The 20,669-nt window shown below is 41.7% G+C and overlaps 1 non-coding gene and 1 pseudogene across 1 annotated transcript; one reads left to right on the forward strand and one right to left on the reverse strand.

Moving 5' to 3' along the window:
- Positions 1–821: 821 nt before the first annotated feature.
- On the forward strand, positions 822–16,928 carry LOC120110680 (annotated as a pseudogene).
- Positions 5,190–5,298, reverse strand: LOC120110711. The gene has a single exon (XR_005511851.1). It is a non-coding gene; the product is annotated as a small nucleolar RNA R71 (small nucleolar RNA).
- Positions 16,929–20,669: the final 3,741 nt, after the last annotated feature.

A 20,669-nucleotide genomic window follows, 5' to 3' on the forward strand; every position in this document is an offset into this window, starting at 1 on the left:
AAAACTCGATCCCGTCGAGTACAGGTCTGGTCGGCTGTCGTACTGCTCGAGGAGATCGGGGTCAAGGCGCTGCAACTGGGCTCTGAAAATCCACGTCACGTCGGGCTTTGGTCGACCTTTCCACCGAACAAGATAACGTTGGTAACCACCGTTATTAGTTGACATAACCTGCTCATCCAATATATGTTCTATTTGTTCTCTGCGTGCATGAAATTTAGGAGGTAGTGGCTCAACAGCAGGTAATAGGTCAGGGTGTTCAACATTGGCAGGTATATCAAGGTCAGAAGGCATGAATGTTGACTTTTTGTATGAGACTAAATCTTTAATATTAAATATCGCACTAATCCCATAGTTATCAGGAAGATCCACAACATATGCATTCGAACTGATTTTCTTTAAGACTTTGAACGGTTCCGCACTATAAGCTTGCAATTTCTTAAATGTTTCCGAAAAAAATCGTTCAAGCCTAATTCTTATCATGACGTAATCTCTTTCACTTAACTCTTTATAATGTCTGTGTAAATTAGCAAGGAATTTATATTTTAAGTTATTAAAGTGAATACAATTGCTAATTTCTTGATACAATGAATGTGGATGTGATGCAAATGATTGTGCAAATTCAAAGACTCTATACTGATGAGACATAGAAAACAGATCTATGGGTTGTCTAGATTTGTAATCATGCACCACTTCAAATGGACTCATGCCTATGGACTTGTTAACCGAACTATTATATGTAAACTCAACTATCGGTAAAGTTAAATCCTAGGTCCTAGCATATGCATTCGGGTTGAGTCTATGTTGTGGAAGGTTGGGCAAAGATGCTTCGGAAACTAGATCAATTGTGTGTTGGATATCATGCATCAGAGGAAGTGCATCCAGAAGATCATCAGAGACTACAAAATGAAACTCCTCTAGAAGGGGAATTACTACAGGAGAATGTTCAAGGTTGGACTCGCATTGGTATCTTTAGCCACAAGTGCCAACTCAGGTGACTGGCTCTCAATATCTTTCACTACCTCTTCCACAGTAGTGATGTGAAGCGGCTTGGTTGTACTTAGATCAATAGTCTCCCTTTGAGAATCCTTTTGGACAAAGTCTAATTCTGTGGGTTCGTCTTCAAAGTCTTCTTCATAGTCTTCTATATTTGGTTCTTAGACTTCTTCGACATATTCGACCTCCTGGCTCCTAAATTCTGGTTCAGTAATCAGGTAGGTCTTTATGGAACATTGGGATGCTATATGGCCGAATTGTTGACACCTAGAGCATTGGATTTGGTGCCTAGGAAAATGGGGAAGGATTATACGTGGTGCGACCAAACTGATTTTAGGTTGGGCTGCAATAGGGGTTGGCAGTTTAGGGGTTCTAGAATTTTGCATGAGCTCACGGATCTCTTTTTTGAATTCCTCGTGTCCAGTCCGCATGGCATTGAGCTGTTCTATGAGAGACCTCAAAATGTTGGAATTCATGGTAGCTACAGGGGTTTTAGGTTGATTGAAATAGTACTCCCTATCACTACGGGTTGGCATGCAATGACAACACTAGGTGATGATGTGAAATGTAGTGTCACTAATGAAACCCTAATAGATATAATGTAGGACCAAATTTGATGCAGGACAACCTATTAATGCAATCTATTATGATTTCAAAGATCAGCAAGTTTTTACAAGAATAACTTAAAGTTTAAATGTTGCTGATTTTTACTTTGGTTATTCGGAATTAAGGATTAAGATTATTCAATTTAAGAAATTAGATTGCAATCAAATAGTACAGTTGTTCTGATCCTAAATCAATCTGATCGAAGAATGTTAAGAAATATCCAGTTGCTAGGGTGTGCTAATGATGATAGTACAAAAGTACGATCTACATACTGCTTAAAATAGTATTATTACTAACGGATAACGATATTGTCACTAATTTAATATTTTAATTTTTGATTGGGTGCAGGTGATCATAAATCAAAGTTACAATGCGTATTTAGTATAAAATGGGCCTAGACAAATGCATAACTTAGACCACATACGCCCAACCTCGTCATGGTCTGATCGAACCCACCATTCTTCAAGCACGCTTGCACTCGAGGGATATATGCCAGCCATCCTAAGGCAACACGTAATGGGACATCCGAGGGCTTAGATGAAGATCCAAAATGGCCACATCAGTGATCATTCCGTGATCAACGAGTCCCCTCCACGTCGTCCGCACCCGTGATGAGCTCCCGCATCAACCCGCTTGCGTTCTCATCCTGCCGTCCGCGATCCATCCGCATCTCCCATCGGCTCACGATCCATCCCGGCTGCCCGTGAAGCATCCCAAGCCGTCCGCAATCAGCGTCCAAAGATCCGTCCGCCTCCTCCACAGCATCCCATGAATGGTCCCAGCCAGCCGTGAAGCGTCCCAAGCGTCCACGGAGCACCCGTTTCAGCCTATCCTCCTGCGAGCCACCCATGAAGCTCCATAGCATCCGCGAGTCCACGATCACCGCGTCCGCTCGCGCTGTCTGTGAAGCTAGCGATCACCGCCTCCTCCACAGCATCTGCGGCTTCATTTCTCCGTAATATCCCAGCCGTTAGCGAGCGTAGCCTCCTTCACAGCTTCTGCCCGAGCCCGTGATCAGCGCCTCCCATCAGCCCGCTTCTTCCTCCGTTCCAGCCATCGTGAGCGTCTCGGCACCATCCGCATCCCATGCATCCCAGCGATTCTTCAGCTTATGGATCCCAGCAATTGCGTTCCATTTTGCTCTCCACGTGAAATCAGGGAACCGAGCGTTGTCAAGAGGGCTCTGGAGATCTATATGAAGGGGGAACTCTCATTCGAAGGGGGGATTCCAAAAAGAAAGACAAAAACATCGAAGAAGAAGAATAGGGGGGCGTCGGGCTGCTGCAGAGTTTTCAAACGAAAAAAAAAAAAGAGAAAGGGAAACAAGGGATGCCCTATTTCCAAAAAGAAAAAGAAAAAAAGAATAGAGAGAGGAGTAACAGGGGAGGGTCTTTGATGTTGATGGCTGGCTAATCCTTTAGGTGAAGGGTGATGGAGGAACCCTTGATGTATTGCTATCTTTGAAGTAAATTCTAAACCTTTATTCTAATTGTTTTATATCCCTCGGTATGTTTTGGATTCTTGCTTATTTATTTATTGGATAAGATCTTGTATGGTTTATATATATGTTAATGCATGGATTATTTCAATGCTTGATTTGTCGTAGATGTAACCGGCATGATAAATACTTGGATGTTAAATTCATGTTCTCAGATTGTATACTCCATGATTAGAACAAATCTATCATATTAATCCTTAATCAAGAATCGCCGAGTTTATATATTGAAAGCAATATTGTCAAGGAGGATTCCGGATCCCTAGCCTTCTCTATATTCTTGAACTTTGTTTAATTATCTATTAATCCTCTGCTTTTAACTTTTGAAAATCAACTGAAAATTACATTTAAAAATTACGCTAATAATCTATAGATCGTTCCCTGAGAAATCGACCTCGGACTCCCGAGTTATATTACTTGTGCGATTCTCCTGCACTTGGGAGAGCAGTTTTACTTTTGCACCAAGTTTTTGGCGCCGTTGCCGGGGAACGGTTGAGTTATTAGTATAATTTTAGATTTAATTTTTACCTTAGTAGTTAGTATTTTTCTTTTGAAAAAAAAAATTAAATCTTTACTACTATTTTTAATTTTCTGCACAGTCTGCATCAAACTCTGATATCATAGAAATTAGCCGTCTGATTGGACTCAAATTTGGTCAGCTGGTGCAAGACATATTTTTCAATAATCTGAACCCTTTTAAGACCATTAGATTAATACGAAACCTTGCTGCTTTCTGCTTTGAATTTTCTGCATTTAATTTTTTTAGAATAAGAAATTTATTGTTATCATATCTTATTAACCCTTGTTGATAATTGAAAATTGAAAAAAAAAATAACTTTAAGAAAAGATCAAGTGTGATCATTAAAAAAAAAAGAGGGAAAACCTAAAATTTTAAAAATTTCAAATTTCAAATTTCAAATTTCAACTCATAAAATTTAAAAAAAAAAATAAATAAATAATTTGCTTGATCACCTATTCAATGAAATTTAATGTCATGTCATAAAACATTAAAAAAAAATCTCTTGATTGTTGCATATAGTATAAGGCATCAACATAAAATATTCTAAGGGCTGAACCCATTTAAAAAGATAAGGTCGGGATTTCATCACTCGTCCTTAGCCCAAAAATCACCCCAGTGCATAAATATCCTAAGCTTAACTAAAATCAACTAGACGTTGGCCCCTAAGGACATTCGAGCTCAATAGGACGAAGACCACCGAAAGTTGCACCAATTTCGCTCTGTGGCTTAGTTGATGTCTAGGCAAGCTTTGTCCCTATAAGGGAGACAGTTCATCTGTTCGAGGCAAGTGGGTTTTAAGTGGGACCTTTGCGAACGCATCGTGACCCCTCCACTTACCTGGGAGCTTACCTGGTCAACTCGGTTCATTAGACCGGATTGGAGGCTTAGGTGTCCTCTTCAAACCAGTAAGGAGCTGTCTAGAAATTTAAGAAAACTATTAGAAATTGAGGTGTAATGTTTTGTTGCATGTTTGATTGTGAATAGATTTTTGTTTTAGGGTATCTTTAGTTGGTACTTATATTTAAAAAAAAAAAAGAGAGAGGGAAATATTTTGCATGCTAAAGTGGAATAGGGACGACACCGGTCGATTAAGTCGTACAACTTTAGATCATCTCTTAGGACATACCCTTGAAATTCCTTCGCGGTATCTCACACCTTGTGAGATGGCTGATTTAAATGAAGATGCGGGAAGTCACCACAATCGAGAACGAGAACCCAATGTTATGACCCTAAGACAATACCTACAACCGGCTAGGACTAGTCAACCTTCATGCATAATTTTTTCTGATAATGTAGGACATTTTGACATCAAACCCGGGGTAATTCAATTACTGCCCAAGTTCCACGGGTTAGAGTCCGAGAGTCTGTATCTTCATTTAAAGGATTTTGAAGAATTGAGCATTACATTTAGAGTGCCAAATGTCACCGAGGATGTCCTCAAGCTGACATTGTTTCCTTTCTCTCTAAAGGATAAGGCCAAAACATGGCTAAACTCTTTGCGACTTAGATCAATAAGAACTTGGCAAGATATGCAGAGAGAATTTTTAAAGAAGTTCTTCCACACACAAAGGACCAACTTTTTGAAAAGACATATCAGCAATTTCCAACAAAAAGATAATGAAACATTTTATGAATGTTGGAAAAGATTTAAAGACCTTGTTCTCTCATGCCCTCATCACGGATTCGAAACTTGGAGAACCATTAGCTTCTTTTATGAAGGTTTATCTCCACAGTTGAAACAGTTTGTAGAGACCATGTGCAATGGTAGATTTTTTAGAAAAACACCCTGATGAGGCATGGGAGTATTTGGATTCCCTTGCTGAGACTTCCCAACATTGGGATAACGGGGATGGAAACAACAAGTCTTTGCCTAAGCCTACTAGCTCTGTATAGGGAGGCCTTTACAACCTCAGAACTAAGGATGATCTTCATGCTAAAATGGCAGCCCTCACTAGGAAGGTAGAAGAAATTGAGCTTAGGAAGGTTGAGCCTGTCAAGACTATAGAGCTTAGAAACGAGTGTTGATGGTATCTGCGATATGTCGGGTCATACTACTACAGATTGTCCCACCATACCGGCATTCAAAGAAGTCTTGCACGATCAAGCAAATGCTATGAACTCCTACCAAAAGCCTTATAACGATCCATACTCGAATACCTATAACCCTGGTTGGAAGAATCATCCAAATTTTAGGTGGAGAAATGATCATCCTCAACAGTCACACCATTCAGCTCCTCCACCTACACATCCGGCTTATACACCATCACCTTCTCAAAAGCCAAATATCGAGGATACCTTGCAATCCATACAAACTTTTCTACAAGGTCAAGCTAATATCAATGCTCAAAATACTCGAAATTTTGAAGACATAAGGAACCAATTGTCAATGTTGACTACCGTCCTCAGTACCCAAGAGAAGGGTAAGCTTCCAGCTCAACCCCAACCTAACCCACAAGTGCACGGTAGTAATAATACGGCTCCTTCTAGTTCGCATACAGAGCATGCAAAGAGCATCATGACTTTGCGTAATGGAAAAGTCATTGATCAAACCGTCCCATTGAGACCACAGGTCACTTCTAATGCTGATGCTCCCAAAGTCGATGAAAGGAACAAAGAAGAAGTTGAGGTCCCAACTTCTACCGAGAAAGTTGAATGTCCTTTTCCTCCACCTTTTCCACAACGGTTAAAGCCGTTGCAAAAGCTCGAACCTAATTCTGAAATTCTTGAGCTTTTTAAACAAGTAAAGATCAACATACCTCTTCTTGATGCAATCAAATAAGTACCCTCATATGCCAAATTTTTGAAGGACTTGTGTACTGTTAAGCGCCGATTAAATGTTAAGAAGAAGGCATTTTTAACTGAAAATGTGAGTGCTATTTTGCAGCACAACATTCTCCCTAAATATAAAGATCCAGGTTGCCCAACCATCTCATGCATCATAGGCAACTTTAGGATAGAGCGAGCATTGTTAGATTTAGGGCCGAGTGTGAATTTGTTGCCATATTCTGTATATGAGCAACTTGGTTTAGGTGAGTTGAAGCCAACCTCCCTCACTTTGCAATTAGCTGACAGATCAGTTAAAATTCCAAGGAGGATTATTGAGGATGTATTAGTCCAAGTAGACAAGTTCTACTTTCCTGTCGATTTTATTGTATTGGACACACATCCGGCTTCGAACTCACAGTCTCAGATTTCGGTCATTTTAGGACGTCCATTCCTTGCAACTTCTAATGCATTGATTAATTGTAGGAATGGTGTCATGAAGCTTTCTTTTGGTAACATGACCTTAGAATTGAACATTTTTAATGTGTGCAAACAACCCAATGATCCCGAAGAGAGTAAGGAGGTTGATTGGGTTGAAACCATCACAGAAGAATATTTGTTAGCTAAAGCAATTAACGACCCATCTAATGATAGCTTAATTGATTGGTGTCCTAATGGAACTGATGACGATGATTTGTCAGTCACACCTATTGTGGATAATCTGGATATCAGGATGGTCAATGGGTGGAGACCAAAAGTACGAGAATTTGAGAGATTGTCGCCTCGAGAGGTGAAAATAGTACCATCCCATGAGCAAGCACCCAAGCTCGAATTGAAACCCTTACCAAAGGAACTTAAGTATGCTTTTCTTGGATCCGAAGATACTTTTCCTGTAATCATCTCGTCTGGACTTGATCATACCCAAGAAAGAAAATTAATTGATGTTTTAAAGAATCATAAAGGAGCCTTAGGGTGGTCTATTGCCGATTTGAAGGGGATTAGCCCCTTAGTTTGCATGCACCGGATATATTTGGAGGACAATGCCAAAACCACAAAACAAATGCAACGAAGGTTGAATCCTACGATGAGAGATGTGGTTAAGGCAGAAGTTCTCAAGTTGCTTGACGTGGGTATTATTTACCCAATTTCCGACAGCAAGTGGGTAAGCCCTACTCAAGTCGTTCCTAAGAAATCGGGTTTGACGGTAGTAGAAAATGAACAAGGTGAACTAGTTCCAACTCGTGTCCCGACGAGTTGGCGCATGTGTGTTGACTACCGAAAGCTGAATTTGGTCACACGAAAGGATCACTTTCCTCTACCCTTCCTAGACCAAGTATTGGAGAGGGTTGCAGGGCATGATTTCTATTGTTTTCTCGATGGCTATTCAGGATATTATCAAATTGAAATTTCACCAGAAGATCAAGAGAAGACTACCTTCACTTGTCCTTTTGGCACATTTGCTTTCCGACGAATGTCATTCGGGTTGTGTAATGCACCTGCAACATTCCAAAGATGCATGCTCAGCATCTTTGAAGACATGAACGAGAAATTTTTGGAAGTGTTCATGGACGACATCTCTGTTTTTGGCGACACATTTGATGATTGCCTGTCACATTTACAAGCTGTCTTAGCTCGATGTATGGAAAAGAATTTGATACTGAATTGGGAGAAATGTCACTTCATGGTGCCAAAGGGAATTGTCCTAGGACACATTGTTTCATCAAAAGGAATGGAAGTAGATAGAGCTAAGACTGATTTAATTGCTAAGCTACCTGCACCCAAGACGGTTAGAGATGTTAGATCATTTTTGGGTCACGCCGGATTTTATAGGAGATTCATCAAGGACTTTAGTGTCATATCTCGACCATTATGTAATCTCCTATCCCTTGATACACCGTTCAATTGGAATGAAACTTGCCAAGATGCATTCGAGAAGTTAAAATCTATGCTTAGCACTACACCCATCGTTCGACCACCCGATTGGTCATTATCTTTTGAGATTATGTGCGACGCTAGCGACTATGCAATAGGAGCTATCTTAGGACAACGCAAGGATAATAAGCCATATGTCATTTACTATGCAAGCAAAACCTTAAACGATGCTCAAATGAATTACACTACCACCGAGAAGGAATTGCTTGCAGTAGTATTTGCCTTAGATAAATTTCGCTCTTATATCCTTGGTGCTCCTATTGTTATCTTCACGGACCATGCGGCACTAAAATATTTGTTGGATAAGAAAGAAGCCAAACCACGCTTAATACGATGGATACTTCTACTCCAAGAATTTGACATCACTATCAAAGATAAAAAAGGAGTAGAGAATGTGGTTGCTGACCATTTATCACGATTAGTTTTTCATGATTCAGTGCCACAGTTTTCCATCAAGGACTCATTCCCTGAAGAGCAGTTGTTTGCACTTTCTAGTATACCATGGTATGCAGATATTGTAAATTTTCTTGTTACAAGCCGGATGCCGGAGCATTGGGGGTCGACAGATAGAAATTTTTTTTTGCGCGAAGTAAAGAATTATTACTATGACGAACCCTATTTGTTTAAATATTGCAATGATCAAATCTTTAGACGATGCATACCGGATCATGATATACAAAGCGTACTTTCTTTCTGCCACACTGATGCTTGCGGTGGACACTTTGCCTCTAAGAAAACTGTTGTAAAAGTTTTGCAATGTGGTTTCTATTGGCCCACTATGTTCAAAGATGCCCACGAGTTCTGCAGGACATGTGATCCATGTCAACGTATTGGAAGTCTAACTCGTAGGCAAATGATGCCTCTTCAACCCATTACTATTATCGAAATTTTTGATTGTTGGGGCATCGATTTTATGGGCCCATTCCCACCATCTTTTGGATATGAGTACATTTTAGTCGGTGTCGAATATGTGTCAAAATGGGTAGAAGCTGTCGCTTGTAGGACCAATGATCACAAACCTGTCCTGAAGTTTTTAAAAGAAAATATTTTTTCACGATTTGGGATGCCTAAAATCATAATTAGTGATGGTGGAAAACACTTTTGTAATAAGCCTTTCGAAATCTTATTGAAAAAATATGGTGTCACCCACAAAGTTGCTACCCCATATCACTCGCAAACTAGTGGCCAAGTAGATTTAGCCAATAGGGAGATAAAGCGTATTTTAGAGAAAACGGTGAACCCATCACGAAAAGATTGGTCCTTGAAACTATCAGATGCATTATGGGCCTATCGTACTGCATACAAAACCATTCTTGGCATGTCACCCTACCGGCTAGTCTACGGAAAAGCGTGTCATTTGCCCGTAGAAATAGAACATAAATCGTATTGGGCAATTAGAAAATTAAATTTTGATTTACAAGATGCCGGTCTAGCTAGAAAATTGCAATTGAACGAGCTTAATGAGATCCGCAGAGATGCTTATGATAATGCTAAAATTTGCAAAGAACGAATGAAGATCTTACATGATAAATCAATTTTAAAAAAATCTTTTGAACCTTTGCAAAAGGTTCTTTTATATGATTCCCGCTTACATCTGTTTCCTGGTAAGTTGCGATCGAGATGGACAGGTCCTTACATTATAAAAACTGTTTTTCCACATGGGGCGGTTGAGATTGAGAATCCACGGGATGGTAAAATTTTTAAGGTAAATGGACACAGGTTAAAACCTTTTCTTGAGAATTTTGCGGATGAAGAGGACTCCTTTTCCTGGAGCCCTCTTATGACTGAATATGAAGGCAAAGGTATGTGTATATTAGTTAGAATTATTTTTTTTCTAGTTTTGTAGGTTTTATTTTCTGGATATCAACAGCTCAAGGTATTCCTCTTCTCTCCAATATTATTTTCTCTTCTGTCTTTCATTATAATTTTCTTGTATCTATTACATTGAGGACAATGCAATGTTTAAGTTGGGGGGAGGGAAGTATTTTGCCAAAAAAAAAAATATTTTTGCATTCTTTTCTAAGCAAATGCACATTTATTTTCATATTGAGTTTGTGCAACTATTAAGGCAAGGAATACATGCGTACTATGACTGATTAGAGACCTATTATTAGATCTCCGCACGTGTATTTAATGATTATAGGAAGGCCTCAGGAGTTCACATTTGTTTAATGCATTTTTATTAAGCCATATCTGTAAAAGAAGTACGAGTATCCTTGTCCGTACTATAAGGTTCTTGATTTGGTTTTCACATAAAGATAGAGGTTGAATACTCCGGCTAGATCATCTAAGTGCCTTATGTTCCGATCTTGGTTGACCTATAGTCACATTGCAGTCACATTATATGGTTCAGTTTACCTTCTCTATTTTGAAAAAAAAAAATAAAATAAATAAATAAATGAGGAGATGACAAGTCTAACCTCGTGGCGTAGTTTGGTTCGAGTAATTAAGCCCGAGGGGTGTTTTCACCTAATGCCTTGAGCCAACTGGATCAAGAGTCATTGGCCGAAAACTCGCTACATGGACCTTGCTAGAGCCTAAGGGGGTTGGACTATTGTAATCACCATATGTCTTTAAAAAAAAAAAAAAGCATAGGGTTGGTCGGGCTGAACCCAGTGACATGTGGTAATGGCTGGTTTGACTCCATTGTATTGGACCTTTGTGTACTTTGGATATTTAGTTGGGATTGATAGCTCTTTCTTTACATACGAACCATTCTTGACGAATGTAGACAACATGTGATATTCTGAAAATTTGATAGATCAGGTTCTAATAAACTGTAGTAAACACTTGCGAACTTGAGTAGTGCACCTAAACTTCAAGTGGTACCATATTGTGGTGGAGGTATTAGTGCTCTAAGAAAGTCATTCTGTTTATGCATACTACACTTTAGTATTCCCCTTGCTTTGATAGTTGCCAAGCTTGAGAAAAATATATATATCACATGTGTATTGACTTAGATTTCATTGTATATCATTTTATGAATGATGTTTGTGGGTAACATTACTGCAAACCCTCACGAGACAACACTCGTCCACTAGGGTAATCTAGGGGTTTAACGGCTTGTTGCATGTGCTAAGTGCAGTCGTGATGCCCTACGAAAGTGGGCACATATCTTAGTTTTATGTCTTTAGCCTTAATAAAAAGTCAAAGGATTGACCAACATTTTTTGTACTCTCATGTTATTGTTTACTCTGAATTGCTAGAGACTAGCAATAAGCTAGTTGGGGGGTGTGATGATAGTACAAAAGTACGATCTACATACTGCTTAAAATAGTATTATTACTAACGGATAACGATATTGTCACTAATTTAATATTTTAATTTTTGATTGGGTGCAGGTGATCATAAATCAAAGTTACAATGCGTATTTAGTATAAAATGGGCCTAGACAAATGCATAACTTAGACCACATACGCCCAACCTCGTCATGGTCTGATCGAACCCACCATTCTTCAAGCACGCTTGCACTCGAGGGATATATGCCAGCCATCCTAAGGCAACACGTAATGGGACATCCGAGGGATTAGATGAAGATCCAAAATGGCCACATCAGTGATCATCCCGTGATCAACGAGTCCCCTCCACGTCGTCCGCACCCGTGATGAGCTCCCGCATCAACCCGCTTGCGTTCTCATCCTGCCGTCCGGGATCCATCCGCATCTCCCATCGGCTCAAGATCCGTCCCGGCTGCCCGTGAAGCATCCCAAGCCGTCCGCAATCAGCGTCCAAAGATCCGTCCGCCTCCTCCACAGCATCCCGTGAATGGTCCCAGCCAGCCGTGAAGCGTCCCAAGCGTCCACAGAGCACCCGTTTCAGCCTATCCTCCTGCGAGCCACCCATGAAGCTCCATAGCATCCGCGAGTCCACGATCACCGCGTCCGCTCGCGCCGTCTGTGAAGCCAGCGATCACCGCCTCCTCCACAGCGTCTGCGGCTTCATTTCTCCGCAATATCCCAGCCGTTAGCGAGCGTAGCCTCCTTCACAGCTTCTGCCCGAGCCCGTGATCAGCGCCTCCCATCAGCCCGCTTCTTCCTCCGTTCCAGCCATTCGTGAGCGTCTCGGCACCATCCGCATCCCATGCATCCCAGCGATTCTTCAGCTTATGGATCCCAGCAATTGCGTTCCATTTTGCTCTCCACGTGAAATCAGGGAACCGAGCGTTGTCAAGAGGGCTCTGGAGATCTATATGAAGGGGGAACTCTCATTCGAAGGGGGGATTCCAAAAAGAAAGACAAAAACATCGAGGAAGAAGAACAGGGGGGCGTCGGGCTGCTGCAGAGTTTTCAAACGAAAAAAAAAAAGAGAAAGGGAAACAGGGGATGCCCTGTTTCCAAAAAGAAAAAGAAAAAAAGAATAGAGAGAGGAGTAACAGGGGAGGGTCTTTGATGTTGATGGCTGGCTAATCCTTTAGGTGAAGGGTGATGGAGGAACCCTTGATGTATTGCTATCTTTGAAGTAAATTCTAAACCTTTATTCTAATTGTTTTATATCCCTCGGTATGTTTTGGATTCTTGCTTATTTATTTATTGGATAAGATCTTGTATGGTTTATATATATATTAATGCATGGATTATTTCAATGCTTGATTTGTTGTAGACGTAATCGGCACAATAAATACTTGGATGTTAAATTCATGTTCTCAGATTGTATACTCCATGATTAGAACAAATCTATCATATTAATCCTTAATCAAGAATCGCCGAGTTTATATATTGAAAGCAATATTGTCAAGGAGGATTCCGGATCCCTAGCCTTCTCTATATTCTTGAACTTTGTTTAATTATCTATTAATCCTCTGCTTTTAACTTTTGAAAATCAACTGAAAATTACATTTAAAAATTATGCTAATAATCTATAGATCGTTTCTTGAGGAATCGACCTCGGACTCCCGAGTTATATTACTTGTGCGATTCTCCTGCACTTGGGAGAGCAGTTTTACTTTTGCACCAGCTAATTTAATATCTAGATTTTAAAAGGGCAAATAGGATGGGTTTGAAAGTAGGGGTTCTATATTCCAAATTTTGACGGCAAAAGTAAGTTTCAAGAATATGACTATCATGCAAGAGAACTAGAACATAGTTAAATGAACAAGCCCAAAAAAAGTGAAAACCTTATTACCCGTCGTGAAGTAGACGACCAGAATGTGTGCTCGTGGGCTGGGATGACGATCGGTGTGTGGTTGCAGCTGATGGACACTTTCAATTAGATTCAAATGGCTTCCACTTGGATCTGATCACAGCACCTTGGCAAGTCTGCTGGGCTTGTAAAATGATGGGGAGTGGACCTGTTAGAGTTTGTAGGATGGGATCAGGCCTCTGTAGTGAGGGCCTACTAGCTTGGGCCCGTTAGGTGGCAGTGGGGTGGCCCAAAACTTGGGCCCAAAAGGGGATTGTCTGGGGTCGATGGAGGGGTGCTCGGGTGAGCTGCAGTTGCCGAAGAAGAAAAGGGAAGAGGGAAAGAGGGGCGGCAGAAGGTGACAGGGGTTCAGGATGGGGACGGCCGACGGCGGAGCAGACGAAGTGGCAGAAGGGTGGCGGCAGAGCTGCGGCGACGACGGAGGTGGAGCTCGAGGGAAGAAGTAGGAGGGGTTGGGCGGCGCGGTGGAGGCAGACACGGAAGATAAAGGGGATGGTGGCTTCGGCTGGTGGAGTAGAAGCAGCGAAGGGTGGGCGACTCGTGGCGGAGCTCAGCGGCGGAACGGGTGGAGCGGCGCTCAAGGGCGGCGGCGCGGCATGTGGCTGGAGAAGACGAACAGTGGTAGGTCCCTCTTTTTTTCTTTTTCTTTTTCTTTTTTTTTCCTTTTTTTTCTCTCTTTTTTTCCTTTTTTTTTCTTTTTTGTACGCACGTGCGGTCACGTGCGAAGCTTTTGGACCCGTGTTTCGGGTTATCGGGTTCGGGTTAATGGGTTTTGTGACTTACCCGTTAATCCTTTCTTCAACCTCCCTTTGGCTTCGGGAGGGCGTGGCGATATTTGTAGCGGTGGTTGCGGTCAGGCAGAGGGTGCGGTAGCGGCTGCGGGCTTGTGACGACCGACGGCGACCAACCGTGGGGCTCCATGATGCGGTCTTCTCTACGGACACGACACAGGTGGCCGATCTCAGGCTTCGCGGGCGGCAACAGGGCGCCCGATGGTGGCGGAGCGCTTGGGGCGCGCGGCGACACTTCGGAGGAGGCGGCGCTCGGCCTGGCGGTGGCATGATACAGCGACAGTGGAGCATGCGAGTGGTGGCCGCAGGCTTGGGACGGGCCTGACGAACAGGGCTTGCCCCCCCCCCCCCCCCCCCCCCTTTTTTTTCCTTTATGGCTTTTCTGGTGAGCACCGAGAGAAGGAAGAAGGATTTCTTCTTTTTTTTTTTCGGAAGGCCTGATGAAGGAGGTGTGTGGTGTAGGCTGGATGAGGGAAGAAGAGATCAAGAGAGACTCTATTTGGAGACTTTGGCATGGAAGAAGAAGCAGGGAAACAGAGGCCAGTAGTGGTGGCGGGAGGAAGACAGCAAGGGAGAAAGATGTTGTTTAAGGACTTGGGCTTTGGCACAGAGGCAAAGCCGAGGCTCTGATACCAAGCTGATGTAGCACAAGTGCAGGAAAAAGAGGAGAAGGAGTAAGAACAAGGGAGGGAGAAGGAAGAGGAGGTTATAGAGACACAGGAAGAAGAGAAGGGGAGGAGAAAGAAGGAGAAGAACAAGAAGGAGGCTAGGGTTTTTTCATTCAATCATCAATTGTCTCATACATGAGAGGGGTGGTCTTTATATAGACCTTACATATTGACCCAATTACATAAACCTAATTGACTAGTCTAATAATAAAACAACTGACCAAATTGACTTGACTAAAAAAAAAGCAAATAATGCAATAAAAGAAAATGACTCGGACTCAAATGGACCCAATCCAGATCTGACTCAATCTGGGGGCTCAGGAAAGGTTCTACTGTCCCCATCAAATAGTTATATAGATAACTAGCCTAAAGCCTCCTTTAAGTTGAATGATAATAGGTCCAATGGTTCGATAATCATTGGAGGCGCCACATGCCTGGTGCTTATCGACCATTGAAATTATCATCCATAATATGATGATCCAATTGTGCTCTCTGATAAGCAGCTTACCTATTTTGCTTTTTAAACGCAGAAAATATGTGAGAGACCATTGCCAGATGTGAGAGTGGGGAGGTGATTAACCCTTTTGATGCTTATAAGCGTTGTTAATGGGCGGCTTCTAGCGACGCTAACAAAAGGATTGGAGCCCATTATTTGCCTGCTTTCTTGCTAAAAAAAATTGCCAACACTTCTATCTAGCATCGGTGTTGACACTAGTGAGATTTTGATGTTTACAAAGCCATTAAGGACATATTGTTGTACTAATGATTTTATGTTAAGTATCTTGCATGCTCGTGGGGAGAGTTTCCTACGGGTGTGCGGCGGTTGGTGCGACCCCCGGCTCGCGATCTCGGGCCGGGGGCGTGACAACTTTTATGGTATCAGAGCCAGATTGGATAAATTATGAGATAAGAAAATCTGACATGACATGAGTGTAGGTGGATAGACACTAGGAACATTGGGACGTTAGTTTATGATAATTGTAGCAACTATTCTATGTACTTGTAATAAATTGGTAAGCTTATTATTGGCATGCTGCTATCTGATAGACATAGGTCAGGATGCCTCCACGTCGGACGAGAAAGACTACTCGCAGAGCTACTAATAAGGCACCCAACCCCCAAAATGACAGCACACCCCAACAAGCTGGTAACACCCCTCAGCAGGAGAGAGCCGTCAATCCTGCTAGTGATACTCAGACAGGACAACAAGAGCCAGGCCTAGGCCAAGTTATGCAGACCATAGTGGGCCTTATGCAGATGCAACAGCAAGTGCAACAGCAGTTGCTCCAACAACAAGCACAGTTGCCTCAGACACAGCCACAGCAAGGACGAGGGGAACAGTGTGAACAGCGTAGCAGTATAGCTGAATTTAAGAGGCTGGCTCCTCCAGCTTTCAAGGGGACTACAGAACCGTTGGAAGCAGATAATATAGAGATGGAAAAAGCATTTGCTGTCTTGAGATGCCAGGATGATGAAAAGATTTTGTTTGCATCATACATGATGCAAGGTGAGGCATTCAACTGGTGGCGGATGTTGGAACATAAATATGAGCAGGATAGGGAGCCACTCACTTGGGATAGATTTCGAGGAGCATTTTATGATAAGTATTTTCCTCGGAGTGTAAGGACGCAGAAAGAGCAGGAGTTTATTCACCTAAAGCAAAGAAATATGATTGTTGCAGAATATGAAGCCAAATTTACCGAGCTAGCCAAATTTGTTCCAAAGTTAGTCGAAGATGAACTAGATCGAACGCATAAATTTGAGATGGGACTAAAGACTGAAATTAGAAAACAAGTGGTACCTTATGAATTGACTACCTATGCAGCTGTGGTAAATAAGGCTTTAATAATTGAAAGAAAAGTTATGGATGAACGGTTGGAAAGGTAAAGAAATCAAAAGAAGAGAAATAGGTCAAATGAATTTCAGGGGCAGAGCAATGAAAACGCCGAAAGTTCAAATAAGAATTCTACGAGTGACAACCTTAAGCAGATGAATATCAATAAATGTTCCAGATGTGGTAAGGCTCATGCTGACAAGAATTGCCATTGGAACACCGGTGCCTGTTTTAGATGTGGTAAGATAGGTCATAAAATTGCAGACTGCCCACAAAGAAACGAGAATAGATCTACTCAGGCAATGGAAGGAAACCAGGGGCCAAAGACTCAAGGAAGAGTATTTGCACTTACACAGCAAGATGCACAGGCTTCTGATGTGTTGACGACAGGTATTAATCTAGTCCCAATATTTATTTCTATTTATTGTTTTGCCATGCCCACTGCTCTTTGTTAGACAACTCATTATGCTGCTAGAAAAGATTAAATAGTTACATAACATTTTTTTGATTTATTGTCAAAAGAAGAATATAAACTTTTAAATTTCGAAAGTGTTCACACGGATTAAGACATAATAATGAATGTACCAATAAGTAAGTAATTCAAAAAAAAAAAATCTAGACTTGACATGAGTATGTTGAGGGTTAAATCAGTATGTGCAGAGGAAGTGTGGTGAATGGAATTATTTGACATTGGTCAGACAAGATGACTTTGATTTGAAAAGTGTTATGACTTGATTTGAAAGAAGTATTTCCTACTCTTGAATTGCATGTACGAAAATTTCGTGGACGAAATTTTTTTTAGGAGGGGAGAATGTGAGACCCTAGAACTGGGCCCGGTCTATTTGACCGGCCCAGTCCCAAACCATTGGCTTCACGTGCAACGCACGTGAGGCAACGGGATGGAATTCCTTCCATCCCGAAGAAGAAGGAAGCCCTGTTTTTAGGGCTTCCTCTCCTTCTCCCTCTTCTTGAGGCCACCGAGAGAGCCGCCACACCAAGAAGAGGGAGAAGGGGGGATCCTTCTTCCTTGGGCTGCCGGCCGAGAGAGAGGGAGAGAGCCATTAAAATCGGGATAGCTTTGGCACGGGTGATCTTCCTCTTCCACCATTGCCGCCGGAGAGGAAGGAGCCGCCGGAGAGGGAGGAAGCCGCCGGACCTTCACCGGGGCTGAGGTAAGGAATCCTAATCTTTATCTCTTTGCAGTACCATTTGATAAAAAAAAAACAAAACAAAAAAAAGAAGAAGAGAGGGAAGAAGGAGAAGGCTGACCGTCATGGGGTCTTCTTCTCCTCCCGTCTGCATGCCTCCTCCGCAGGAAGAAGGAGCGGGCCGGCCGTCGCGAGTGCCGCCGGCCTCAACTTGGCTTCTTCCGAGCTCGCCGACCTCCTTTCGCGGGAGAAGAAAGAAGAAGAAAGAAAGGGGGGGAGGAGAAGAAGTTGGGAGAAGAGGAGGAGAAAGAAAAAGAAGAAAGAAGAAAGAAAGGGGAGGGAAGGAGATGAAGTCGGGAGAAGCTTCTGGAGAAGAAGAAAAGAAAAGAAAAGGGAAGGAAAGAAAAGAAAAGAAAAGAGAAAAAAAAAAAGAAAAAGAAAAGAGAAGGAAAGAGAAGAAAAGAAAAGAAAAGAAAAAGAAAAGAAAAAGAAAAGGGAAGGAAAGGAAAGAAAAGAAAAGAAAAGAAAAGAAAAAAAATAAATAAATAAAGGGAGAGGGTGGTTTACGAGTATGAACCCGAATCCGAACACGAACTCGGGGCGCTAAACACTTCTGCAGGGTCGGCCTTGGAGAATGTTAAAATTTAAGTTTTATAAATATATATTGTGATGAATTTTAAAAGAAAAATATGATTTTTGGATATTAGTTTCTGCGAGAAATTTGTGAGATTAATTGGATTTACTGTGGATCGCGTTCAATGTAAGTAACGAACTGCCTTCTCTAGACTCTTCATTTATATAATATTATTTTTGCATCGAATAAATTGTTAATGAATTTATATTTGATTTATGAATTTTACGAGATGATGATTTGAATGAAAAATGGATATGTGAACTGGAATAATATTTTTCGGATTATTGCTATATTTACTGTTCTTGCATCGTATATGCATATTTAGATCGAATTATGATACATGTATTATGTTACTAAAAGAATTTTAATGTGCATCAGATTTAGAACTCTCAGCCTAGCTATGTTCTGGACCCTGCCAATAGGGGGTTATGCATTGGCAATTCTGGCCCCACCACAGGGTATAAGTGCGGTATTCTGGCCCACTCCGCAGGGTATAAGTGCGGTATTCTGGCCCACTCCGCAGGGTATAAGTGCGGTTCTGTTTCTAGCCTAGCCACAAGGTATAAGTGTGGTCGTAGTTAAAGGCTGATGAGATGAATATGATTTGTTTCGAATCAGATTTATGATTATGTATATAGATATTTGAAAAATACGAATTTTAATGAATTTGTGCTTGAAAAGGAATTGATTATGTTATTATGTTGATTCATCGTAATTTGTATTTATATTTTATGTTATTATATGAATTGACTAGTTAAGGTGTTTATTACTTACTGGGCTGTCTAGCTCATTATACAATTTCTTGTTGTTTTACAGATTCCGAGAACTAACCTATCGGGGATTTAAAATGGGAGAGCGACTAAAATAACTGAAGCACAAGTTATCCTAGATTAGGCTTTATTTAAATTGATGTTTTATATTTATTATTCCGCTGCGTATTTAGAACTGTGAGACTATATAATTTGTGTCAGTCAATGGAATAAGATTGCATTTATTTCAGCTGAATTATTTTTATTTATATAACTGAGATGTTTGGTTAAGATGCCTTGCATGCTCGTGGGGAGAGTTTCCTACGGGTGTGCGGCGGTTGGCGCGACCCCCGGCTTGCGATCTCGGGCCGGGGGCGTGACAACTTTTATGGTGTGAGGCCCAATAGTTTCCATTGTAAAGACTCGTTCGAGAGCCTGGGCATATGAGGCGGGTGTCTCCTAATCCTGCAGACGCATTTTGGGAGGAAAACAAAACCGGGGAGGGGTGAAGGACGCTTGCGTGAAGCCCCAGAATCGGACAATATCTGGCAGGGGAGCTCCGTGTTCCCCCCTCATGTGGCCCCCACGTGGGCACTAGGTGCTTCACGTGCCTCACATAGGCGGGGGCGTGACATTTGGTATCAGAGCCGAGGACGGCTCTTGTCCGATGGTGGGAAGGGTGTGAAGCCCAATAGTCCCACATCGGAAAGACTCGTTCCAGAGCCTGGGCATATGAGGCGGGTGTCTTCTAATCCTGCAGACGTGTTTTGGGTGGAAAACAAAACCGGAGAGGGGTGAAGGACGCTTGTGTGAAGCCCCAGAACCGGACAATATCTGGCAGGGGAGCTTCGTGTTCCCCCTCATGTGGCCCCCACGTGGGCACTAGGTGCTTCACGTGCCTCGCAGAGGCGGGGGCGTGACACAAGATGCAGAGTCATATTTACCATGCTTGGACTGCATGATCACAAGCCATCATGTAATACTCCGCCAGCCTTTATTTGCCAACAGGACCTCTTCTCACTCTCAAAATTTAAATAAATTCTGAATCAGATAGGATGATAAAGGGATTGTCAATTATTCTAAATGAAGACAACATTAAGCTCTCATCAATTAAAAGAAACATATGGCATAATGAGACTTAACAAAATTAACTATTCCAGAAAACAGGTTCTTTATGTTCTTTTTTAGGTGAGAGTTCTTTTAAATTATTTACAATGTCATGGTTCATCAGCAAGTTCCTCCATATTATCACCGTAATTTTAAGAAAACATTGACACCCTACTTTTTTCTAAAAAAAATTATATCTAGCATCACATAAATCATAAAGCCGTGCGCCATGCCCATCACCAAGATGCATTCTTCTTGTTTTTGTTCATTATGCCTTCGCTTCAGTGATT

The sequence above is a fragment of the Phoenix dactylifera genome, chromosome 4, assembly GCF_009389715.1.
Source record: "Phoenix dactylifera cultivar Barhee BC4 chromosome 4, palm_55x_up_171113_PBpolish2nd_filt_p, whole genome shotgun sequence".
NCBI classification, from domain to species: Eukaryota; Viridiplantae; Streptophyta; class Magnoliopsida; order Arecales; family Arecaceae; genus Phoenix; species Phoenix dactylifera.